The sequence below is a fragment of the Neoarius graeffei genome, chromosome 4 (genome assembly GCF_027579695.1).
Source record: "Neoarius graeffei isolate fNeoGra1 chromosome 4, fNeoGra1.pri, whole genome shotgun sequence".
Classification (NCBI taxonomy): domain Eukaryota; kingdom Metazoa; phylum Chordata; class Actinopteri; order Siluriformes; family Ariidae; genus Neoarius; species Neoarius graeffei.
In genome coordinates this window covers 97615698-97628211 of record NC_083572.1, presented here as the reverse complement: position 1 = coordinate 97628211, position 12514 = coordinate 97615698, and positions in this window count along the sequence as shown.

Sequence of the window (12514 nt, the reverse complement as noted above, 5' to 3'; positions counted from 1 at the left end):
CCTCTTCAGCATTATTTGATATTTTGTTTTTAATAAAAAATATGATAATGATTATGTTCACTGTATTGTTATTAGTGTTTTATTATTTATTGTTAATATTTAATTTAATGTTAATTTATTATTATTTATTGTTAATATTATTAGTGTATTATTAGTGTAATTTTTATTGTTATTATTATGTATTCAATTATTTATTTGGCATGTGGTGCTTTTTGTATTGTCTAGAACATACATAAGATGAGCATATTATAGCAGCAAAATAGAAGCACAATCATTTGAATGCAGCAAAAGTTTTGCTGCATTCAAATGATTGTGCTTCTATTTTGCTGCTATAATATGCTCATCTTATGTATGTTCTAGACAATACAAAAAGCACCACATGCCAAATAAATAATTGAATACATAATAATAACAATAATAATAAATGCTTCCAATGTTAAAGTGTTTGTATTTGGTTGCATTCACTGCATGAATATATTTGATTGACAATTTGACTGACAGTGTTTTGGCATATTTAACATTTATCCTCCAAAATAAATCAACTGTTTTGGTTTAAGATTGTGCAAGCCTTCAAATTTTCTCACTGAACATTTCTCCTTCACATTTTTCACCTGTAGGCATGTGACAAGATTTAACATGATATTGCTCAACCTACCTCTGTAAAGTCAGCTAACAACTTATTAAAATGCACCAGAATTCAGCAAATAACATGTATGATAATAAAAAACTTCTGGGGGAGGACCCCCAGACCCCCCACTAATCATTTCCTTCAAACCAATGTACAACAACCTGTACAATCTGTTACATTGGCCAACCAATCTACATTCAAACTGCCATAATGTGTAGGGGGGCACTACAAGACACACATAGGCCTACAACACACAGATAAGGTGTATATCTCTGTGCAATATGATATGGTTATCAAATTAGAGGGTTATTTTCCAAAAAGTATATTGGGGCAGGGCGGCGGGGGCAGGGGCGGGTACGAGGCAGAGCCCCCCCACATAACCAATCCCAATTTAACCCCTGGATACAACTAGACAAACAGATAAATAAATAAAATACACAAAAATAGAACAAACAAAATGACGATAGAATAAATTAAATGAACGTCCGTGCAAAGTAGTTTTCCCACAATATTATCATTAATATCACACAACTACATTATAAACTATATACAAAACAATTTGAACTATTAGGCAAACAGATAAAACTTGAATAAATAAAAGGCAAATGCTGTTTAGCCTACTTCTTGTCCTTGGGCAAAAGCTTTTTCATCTGAAACACAATACAGAAAAAGAACGACACACACACACACTTACCATTATGAATGATGTTTTTATATTTCATTTTCACCTGTTGCCAGGTGCGTTTGGCACTGCTGTTGCCTCTGAAATGTTCACAGGACATACACCAACGTAGTCAAAGGGACTGAACAGTCAGTCATCCTAATTCATGTGACTCTGTGCACATATCAGCTTAAGTAGGCTACTCCATGAATTTACCATACCAAATTTTATTCAGGATTTTTCGGACATTAAACAAGCTATATATGACTGGGGCCATGTCGAAGGACCATTTTCTGTGACTTTCTCATCCTATACTTCTGTTCTGGAACATGTAGAAGGAAGAATGTACTTGCGCATTTACCCGATCGGCAATTCATTGCCAACATGCTTGCCACTCCTTATTGGCAGCCGCTGTGTTAGATTTTGCTCTTAATGTTGTTTTGAACTCCTCGTAGCTTTGCATTATGACAGCGCATTCTTCCTCCGTGAAGTACGGTGACCGTGCCATTGTGAACAGTGGTGATTTGCGCTGATAACCTCCCCTTTAACGTGAACGCGCATTAACCCTGATTAGGTTAAACCAGGTTCAACAAATCAACTTCATAACTGGCGTCGTAGTACCGTTTAACCCCAAACAAGATAACCAGGTTTTGTCAACCCCGGTTTAGCGGGGGAACCCTGGGTTACTTCTGGGTAGGTTAACCTCCGTTCGTAGTACAGGGCCCAACTGTGTTGGATAACACAGTTGACCATCAATTAATCTACTCTGTGTATACAATAATATTGATAAAATATTGAAGAGGAGAAGTAAAGACTTACCACTCTGTCTTCAAATTTCCCTCCAAAAAGGGGATGACATCACATGGTGTTGGACATGTGACTTAAGAACAAACCATTGCAGATTTATGGGGGGGGTTTCAGTGGGTAACATGGTTGACAGTGATTTCTCGGACACACACAAATTTGTTAATGTATATGAATGAGAAAAAATAGATTATAAAACACCTTTGTCATATTATTTTTAACAAATATTTATGATTTTCTTATGCAAAAGCATGTAATTTAATATTAATCTAAAGAGCCAAACCTGAAATTTGGCAAATCGGACAGCATAAAAACAACAAATTCTAGTATAGTATATGCATTTTTTTGCAAAATAAATGATGGGATCTGTTGACTTTTTTGTATTAAATAAAAGAGAAACATGTCCTGATGTAAAATTGATCAGGGCTTTGAGTGAATAGTTAGTAAAATTGAAATTACAACCAATGGACATGACATGTACTCCTAATTATAGAATGACCCCTATCTTTAAGAAGATAAGAAATTCCACAAACTACCTGTTAATTGAAAAGCATTCCAGGTGACTACCTCATGAAGCTGGTTAAGATAATGCCAGTAGTGTCCAAAGCATCATCAAGGTCAACACTGGATACTTTGAAGAATCTAAAATAATCAAACATATTTTGTTTAACACTTTTTTTCCTTACCACATAATTCAATTTATGCTCCATATGTTATAGTTTTGATGCACATGCACACACAAAACATCTAAGTTTTCATGTAAACTGTGATCGTGATTTTCACACTATCACAGGATTCTAAATGCAAATAGGTCAGTGGATTGCAAACAAGTAACAGTAAATCACCATTTTAAAGGGAAGTTGTTTACCATACTGTATATCATGATTAATGTGTGTGTCCTCACAGGAAATGTTGTATGTAGAACACAGAATGTGTTGGGTTTATCAGTGTCAACTGTGTACAACAGTGCATATGGACATGTGATAAATAGCAATTTTGTCGTACGTAGAAGCACTTCTTATTTATAAACATACTTAATAAGACTCCATGATTTGCCCCCAACTGTGAATGAAAATCAGCTAATAGAAAGGGTTTTTGTTTGTTTGTTTTGTTTTGGGTGGGAGGGAGTTTTTTTTTTTTTACTTATTCATTTATTTACTATGCCCTTAGGAGAGTGACTGCTGAACTAGACTAGTTGGGTCTATTTCCGTCCATGGACCAAGAAGCAGGAGATTACAGATGGTTACTGCAGAATTACAGAGGACTTAAAGACATAAATATTTTATTCAGCTTCCATCCTGCAAACATCCTGCCCGTAGTGAAAGCAAATGATATACTGTATAGTTCATTTTAAACCGTGTTATACCTCCATCATGAACTGTGTGTGTGTGTGTGTGTGTGTGTGTGTGTGTGTGTGTGTGTGTGTGTGTGTTGGGGTTTGTCACAGGTGCTCTGCACACTTTAAAGATGTTTTTGTATGCGATCTATATGAGACTACTCTAGGAATAAATTAATGTGTCCAATGTATCTCAATCACACTGCTGAAAGACAAAGGAATGATTTGAGCTGAAGGTTTGCAACAAAAACGAGGCTGTCACTGACAGCTCACTCTGGCCCCGTCTAGTCCAGAAGGAACGATCTAAAGTGGGCCACCTTGCGCAATAAATGTTGCAAGCTATATACACTATATACAAGCTATATATAGAAGCTATGTTCACCCTAGGAATACCTATGTATTTGCCAGAAAGAATCCAAAATGGCATAGAATTGACCGAGAAGAAGCTATTTTTGTTGAGCTGCTCATTAAGACTTAATTAGTCCATAAGCACATTAATAATTGTAACAACTGTTGACAGGCAAAACAAACCTCACCTGGCAGCACTTATTTTATACCTACAGTTGTGTTCACAATTATTCAACCCCCACTGAAATTAAGTGTTTTGGCCAGTTTGACATTGATTTTGATCATTTCAGTCATCTTATTTACAATTAAATCAAAGAGGCACTTGTAAATTAGACAAATATAACATAACATTTATAATAAAATGGCCACAAATGTCTTTTCTGTGCTCACATCATTATCAGTTTTATTCAACCCCCAAGTGACATTCATTCTTAGTACTTAGTACAACATCCTTTTCCAGTTATAACATCTTTCAAGCGTGAAGCATAGCTTGACACAAGTGTCTTGCAGCGACCAACGGGTATCTTAGCCCATTCTTCATGGGCAAAAGCCTCCAGTTCAGTCACATTCTTAGGCTTGCGCGCTGCAACTGCCTTCTTTAGGTCCCACCAGAGGTTCTCAATCGGATTTAAGTCTGGTGACTGCGATGGCCACTCCAGAATGTTCCAGCCCTTCATCTTCAACCATGCTCTAGTGGACTTGGATGTGTGCTTAGGATCATTGTCCTGTTGAAAGGTCCAACGTCTCCCAAGCCGCAGGTTTGTGACAGACTCCATCGCATTTTCTTCCAAGATTTCCTGGTACTGAAGAGAATTCATGGTACCCTGCACATGATGAAGCTTCCCTGTACCATTAGAAGCAAAACAACCCCAAAGCATAATTGACCCCCCACCATGCTTCACAGTAGGCAAGGTGTTCTTTTCTTCATAGGCCTGGTCCAAACATAGTGCTGGTCCATGGGCCCAAACAGTTCTAATTTAGTTTCATCAGTCCACAGAACACTTTCCCAAAACTTTTGTGGCTTGTCCACATGACTTTTGGCATACTGCAGTCGACATTTCTTATTCTTTGGAGTCAGCAAGGGGGTGCGCCTGGGAGTTTTGGCATAGAGGCCATCATTACGCAGTGTGCGCCTTATTGTCTGTGCTGAAACCTCAATGCCCACATCTAACAGATCTTTTTTCAGTTCCTCACCAGTCACACGGGGATTTTTATCCACCTGGCGCTTCAGGTAGCGCACAGCAGTCGCCATCAGGATCTTCTTTCTGCCACGACCAGGTAGAGTTTCCACTGTGCCCTTTGCCTTGAATTTACAGATGATGCTTCCGATAGTATCTCTTGGAATGTTTAACATTTTGGAAATCTTCTTATAGCCATTGCCATTCTTGTGAAGAGAAATAACCTCTTCTCTTGTCTTCTGGGACCATTCTCTTGCCTTCACCATGTTTGTCAACACACCAGTAAATGTCTAGAAGGAGCTGAGTATCACAGTCCTTTTAAATCTGCCTAATTGGTGCTTATTATGCTTGATTGATGCTCGTTGACATCCACAGGTGTTTTCAATACCTGATTGAAAACACTTGAATTAACCTCTGTTCTTAAGAGTGGTAGTCTTAAAGGGGTTGAATAATTGTGTCAATGAAGAAATCACAAAAAGGCCATTTAATACTTTATTACAAAAGCAGTTGATGTCATTTTAGTTGCATTTGGTTCTTTAACAAGTCCTTGTAAGATGTCATTATGAACACAATTACAAATGTACACTGAATTCCCTAAAACCCTTTACAGCATTGGGGGTTGAATAATTTTGAACACAACTGTATATGTTGATAATTGCAATATGTCTCAATCATCAGCTGTCAGATTATAGTCCTATGAAAACGCATGACCTTGAGTTTGACATTTCAAAGTCATTCAAGGTCAAAAGTCATGGCAGAAACTGAAAGCCCATATGGGACTTCTCATATGTTGATAATGGTAAACATCTGGCTATCATTAACCATTATAAAGTTATAGCCCTTTGGAAACCCATGACCTTATGATTGACCTTTCAAGGTCACTCAAGGTCAAAAATCATGGTACCAAATGAAAGCCCATATGACACTTCCTATAAGTTGATAATGGTAAATATATGTCTACCATCAACCGTTTTCAAGTTATCACCCTCTGAAAATCTGTGACCTTAAGTTTGACCTTTCAAGGTCACTCAAGGTCAAAGATCATGGTGCCAAGTGAAAGGTCATATGGGCATTCCTATATGCTCATAATAGTAAACATCTGTCTATCGGCAGCCGTTTTTGAGTAATAATGGAAAATGTTATTTTGACCAAAAGATTGACCTTTCTGGTGACCTTGATCTTCACCTTGAGCCGATTACCCCCAAAATTTAATCAGGGAATCTATGGACCATTGCCCACCTACCCTGAAAATTTGAAGTCAATCGGTGCAACGGTCTAAATGCTAGATTGTTAACAGGCAGACACACAAACAAACCACACTGATTACAATACATCATCCTGTTTACTCTGTCACGGGTGAGGTAATTAAGTAAATCTGGGTAGAAGTTATATGCACCCCAGCCAGACCTATCTTCCTGCCAAAAAGAATGAAAAATGGTGAAGAATTGAGAGAGAAGAAGCAATTTTCATGAAATGTGGACAATGCCAGATGGACAAAAGACAATGAGAACAACAAATATCAGATGGACAACAGACAACACATGATGGCATAAGCTCATCACCTGTCGGCCAGATGAGCTAATAATCTAAATATTGCTTCAGTCAGCTGATTGCATGAGGCCAAGCATTTTTTGCACTTTTTGAAGACCAGAAGCCATTAGGACCATGAGGTGAATATGAAGGCAAAATGTCAAGCTGCTGCTGAGATATTGCCACCATTACTGTTTTAAGTCAAACCCTTTTCGCATGATTGTATGTATTATGCTATTGCCACATGATTAGCTGATTTGATAATTGCATTAAAAAGTAGGTGTAAAGTTTAAAGTGGCCAGTGAGTATAAAATACAATATATAATAGGTGCTGAGGATTTTTGTTTTGTTTACGTGTGTGTGTGTGTGTGTGTGTGTGTGTGGTTCCAGTAGCAGTTGAACCTTAACTAGTACTTCATTTTCTCAAACCCAAGTCACAGACCCAGACCATCCTGATCGATATTTTCCCCTTACACACTTCATTCTCTGTTTGACACATACTTAATCTCCTGCTTTTGTTTTCCCTACACTTTTCTATCGACTTTGTCCTGATCCATCTCCTGAATCCATCACCCCTTAAAAATTAACAAGTTGTCAGGGGAAATGGCATTCTGTCTGCATCCTATAAGAAATGCCAGTGGAACAGTGACGGCTCATGCACATGTCAATAGTGAGAAAGTGCAAGAGTGATCACTCTCCTGAACACAAGGGAAGCGAAAGAGTGAAATCAGATGCATCAGAAAAGAGAAGCAGAAATATTTGCATGAAATTTGCCCTATAGTGTGTTAAAGCATCTGATCAATGTATAAGATGTTCTGAAACACATTTGCTTGTGATGGAGTTTGTGTGTTTATGTGTGTGTGTGTGTGTGCTGGTCTGGATTCTTAAGCAATGCCCATCCATCCATCCATCCATCCATCATCCATAACCGCTTATCCTGTGCAGGGTCACAGGCAAGCTGGAGCCTATCCCAGCTGACTATGGGCGAGAGGAGGAGTATAATCTGGATAAGTCACCAGGTTCTTAAGCAATGCTTTATTTGTAAAACATGTGGAACATGTTTCATAATGGAACACCAAGATAGAGAGGTGATCTAACAAGTCGACAGAGAGAGAAAAGGCCCTGGAATATACACAAAAATGTTCCTAGCACTTAATGTAGTACAGTAGCGAGTTATGACCTCCGTTTAATGCTGTCATATACGGTACATTAACCAGCCACTTTAATAGGAACTTGTTCTTGATTCTAAGATTCCTGTTCTTGGCTACAGGCGTGGAACCCAATGTTGTCTTCTGCTGTTGCATTCTAAGATGCTTTTCAGCTCACAACGATTGTAAAGAATTGCTGTGAGTTACTACAGTATATCCTTCCTGGCAGTGCAAACCAATCTGACCATTTTCCTCTGACCTCTCTTATCAACAAGGCATTTGTTTCCACCCACAGAACTGTCACTCACTCACTCAATTTTCTTTTTTTTATTTTTGCACCATTCTGTGTAAACTCTAGAGACTGCTGTGTATGAAAACCCCAAGAGATCAGCAGGTTCTGAAATACTCAAACCACTCCATCTGGCTCAAACCAACACCCATGCCCTCACACTCTGAGATCACAATTTTTCCCATTCTGATGTTTGAAGTGAACATTAAATGTGGAGTACGAGATTTTTTCAGGAGTATTTTTTACCATATTGCTTGAAAAGCTCCTCACACCCATGTTGCAAGCAGTACAATAGAAGGTTTGACCCAAAAACGAAATATTTTAATCCAGTCTACAGTGTAAAATGAAGGAAAAACGCCATCAAATCCTATCGAGGTACCACCTCAAAATGATTGGATACTGACACGTCAATCAGACTGAAGCCTGCGAGCAGCCCGTCCCTTCTGTGTGTGTGTGTGTGTGTGTGTGTGTGTGTGTGAGAGAGAGAGCGAGCAGCCCCTCCCCCAACCCGTGCACTACGAGCAGAGTGTCACACAGAAAGCACAGGATTTTCTCAGTGTGCTCCCTCCAAACAACGGGGATTTACCTACGCCTAGTCTGGCTAACGCGACTTCAAAGCTCTGCGAGCATTTGGTCTGGCAAAGATATTAAGCCCAACCGTTTCCCAAAGGCGTGGTTGAGCCGCCTTCCTGAAATGCCTCAGTTTGCTACTGGTCGAAGCCAGAAAAGGCTGTGACGAAGCTTAAACCAATCACATCACTCTTTCCTCTGACGTGTGTGACTCGACGGAAACTGCTTGAGTAATAGGAAGAAGATAAATACCTCCAGGGCTGCTCTTTGCTCCGTTTTCAATGAGAACTTCCCGTTGAATGCTTTCAATACAGCATCTACTGCTGTGTCAAAGGCTTGCCACTGCTCCATGTTCGTAATGTTTCTAGTGAATGAAGCGCTTCCGGCATAGATTCTGTAAACAATCTATGGCTTCCGGTCGCAGTTCTACTACGTCACTGCCTTGAACACGCCTCTACCCAGGGCCGTTGGAGATGCTCAAAGTTGATTGGCTCCCGATTTTTCGGGAGCTTGGAAGAGCTGGAGATAGCTTGCCTTGCCAGACTAAGCTCGCAACAGGCCCTCGTGTTGCGTCACACTTAGGATGGGCGGGCCCAGGCTACTGCGCGCCTGCCCTCTCCTCACTTTTAGGCTTCTGATTCAAAAACTGCAAGTCCTATCGTGTAGGTAGACACATCGTGTGAATCTGGCTACTACTTTTGAGAAAATTATGTGTGTGGAGTGAAAATTGGGGCTGAAAACACAGTTTAAATGAGAAAGTTTGAGCTATTTTTCCAAGCTCTCTACACTCTAACTTAACGAGCTCCACTGGTGTGTAACGCAATAGACACCCATTATAAAGCCTGACTTTCTCAGGCTTTATAAGGGGGAGGAGGGGTGGAGACGCGGGGGGTGGGAGCATGGCGAGGGCGGGCGTGTTTCTTTTCAAAATATGGCTTGCAGGAACCGTTATTCCAAAATCTCGTACTCCACCTTTAACTGAAGCTCTTGATTTGTATCTGCATGATTTTATGCATTGTGCTGCTGTCAAGGAATTGGCTGATTAGAACGGCAAAAAATAACAGGTCTATGGGTGTACCTAATAAAGTGGCCAGCGGGTGGACTGGAGGTTGTCAATTTAGGGAGAGTCAATAGATTATATATAATTATTTACAACCCCGATTCCGAAAGAGTTGGGATGCTGTTTACCAACAACGGTTTTCCAAGTTGTTCCTCAACCCATGTAGTAATGTTGATACAAACCCTTGATACAATCATGTCAGTTTTCAGTGCAGTGCCACCTGAGGGATTGATGGTCACAGGTGTCCAATGTTGGTTTTCGGCCTTGCCCCTTATGTGCAGAGATGTCTTTGGATTCTCTGAATCTTTTAATGATATTATGGATTATTGATGGTAAAATACATAAATTCCTTGCAATTGTATGTTGAAAAAAATGTTCTTAAACTCTTGGACTATTTCACAAAATGGTCAACCTCACCACATCCTTGCTTGTGAATGACTGAGCCTTTCCAAGAACCAATTAAACTGTTTCCCTGTAGAATGTTCCAAACTGGTGTTTTTGAGCTATTCCACAACTTTCCCAGTCTTTTGTTGTCACATCCCAAACTTTTGGAACATATTGCATGGATCAAATTCAGAATGAGTGTATATTTATAAAAACAATAAAGTTTATCAGTTTCAACATTAAATATCTTGTCTTTGTATTGTATTCATTTGATGATTGGTTGAAAAGGATTTGCAAATCCTTGCATTTTGTTTTTCATTTGAAACAGTGTTCTAACTATTTTGGAATTGGGATTGTACAAATAAAGACCATTTGTGGTCGCATTAGCATTTACCTTCAGCGCTACAGTGGTGCTTGAAAGTTTGTGAACCATTTAGAATTTTCTATATTTCTGCATAAATATGACTTAAAACATTATCAGATTTTCACACAAGTCCTAAAAGTAGATAAAGAGAACCCAGTTAAACAAATTAGACACAAATATTATACTTGGCCATTTATTTATTGAGGAATATGACCCAATATTACATATCTGTGAGTGGCAAAAGTATGTGAACATCTAGGATTAGCAGTTAATTTGAAGGTGAAATTAGAGTCAGGTATTTTCAATCAATGGGATGACAATCAGGTGTGAGTGGGCGCCCTGTTTTATTTAAAGAACAGGGATCTATCAAAGTCTGATCTTCACAACACAGTTCTGTGGAAGTGTATCATGGCACAAACAAAGGAGATTTCTGAGGACCTCAGAAAAAGCGTTGTTGATGCTCATCAGGCTGGAAAAGGTTACAAAACCATCTCTAAAGAGTTTGGACTCCACCAATCCACAGTCAGACAGATTGTGTACAAATGGAGGAAATTCAAGACCATTGTTACCCTCCCCAAGAGTGGCCGACCAACAAAGGTCACTCCAAGAACAAGGTGTGTAATAGTCAGTGAGGTCACAAAGGACCCCAGGGTAACTTCTAAGCAACTGAAGGCCTCTCTCACATTGGCTAATGTTAATGTTCATGAGTCCACCATCAGGAGAACACTGAACAACAATGGTGTGCATGGCAGGATTGCAAGGAGAAAGCCACTGCTCTCCAAAAAGAACATTGCTGCTCATCTGCAGTTTGCTCAAGATCATGTGGACAAGCCAAAAGGCTACTGGAAAAATGTTTTGCAGATGGATGAGACCAAAATAGAACTTCTTGGTTTAAATGAGAAGCATTATGTTTGGAGAAAGGAAAACACTGCATTCCAGCATAAGAACCTTAAGGCCCGGTCCCACTGGCCGATGGACACAAAACGTATGCAAAAAGGACACAGCGGACAAGCAAAATTTCGGGGGTGGCTCTATCCGATTTCATCTGCTCCAGAAATGGACAAAATTGGCGAAAACAGAACGGAAAAGAACGGACGTGGGTAGTATATAGCGGGGATGTTAAACGCATGTTCATAGGAAGCCTAGCGGATGAAAGCGGATGGAAGTGGACAGCTCCGAAGGGGTTACCGGTGATAACTGAGAAGCGGACACATAGCAGAAAGAGCGGATGCATAGCGGATGAAGGGGATGCATCACCTACGCCTAACGGAAACAAAGGGGATGTTGCGCGGATGTATATCGGATGCAGACCGATTGTCCGCTAGGTGTCCTTCTACATACTCTAGACATATGTTAGGGTTTTGCTGGGATTCGAACCTGGTTCGTTGGTGTGATAATCCAGCAAACCCCCACTAGGCCACCAGGGGGATGACTCAAATGCAGAGGCGTGAGGCGGAAGTAGAAAAAGAATCAAAAGGTTTATTTAAACTATATACACTATATACAGGGCAAAACAAAAGACAAAAAAAAAAACCAAAGAGTATAATCCAAAAGAAAAGCAAAGTGCAAAAATTCAAAAGCTAAGAAGATCAAAAAACACAGTACAAAGGAAACTGGAGATAAACATAACAGCACAAAGACTCCGTGACAAGAGGACTGAACTCAGGGGTATAAATAGACAAACTAATTAAGGACACAGGTGAAGATAATTAGGCAATTAACACAAACACAAGACACAGGAACAGTGGCGGCCTCTAGAGGCCAAAATAAACACGACATGAAAAGGAAATAACAGCGGCCTCTAGAGGCCAAAACAGTCCTAGTCCTAACAGGACCCCCCCCTCTAGGAGCGTCTCCTGACGTTCCCAGGGCGATCCGGATGGGCCGAATGGAAGTCCCGACATAGTTCTTTATCAAGGACATCCCGAGCAGGAACCCAGCAGCGCTCCTCAGGACCATAGCCCTCCCAGTCCACCAGATATTGCAACCCGCCGCGGACCCGGCGGGAGTCAAGCAGGCGATTCACAGTGAACACAGTCTGCCCCTGGAAGATGCGGGGGGGTGGGGGGTTCCTAGGGGCAGGGGCATACGTAGACGTCAGTACGGGCTGTAACAGGGAAACATGGAAAGTGGGGTTGATCCTCAGAGTCCGGGGCAACTGGAGCCGGTAGGAGACAGGGTTCACCCTGCGCACCACCTTGAAGGGGCCAATGT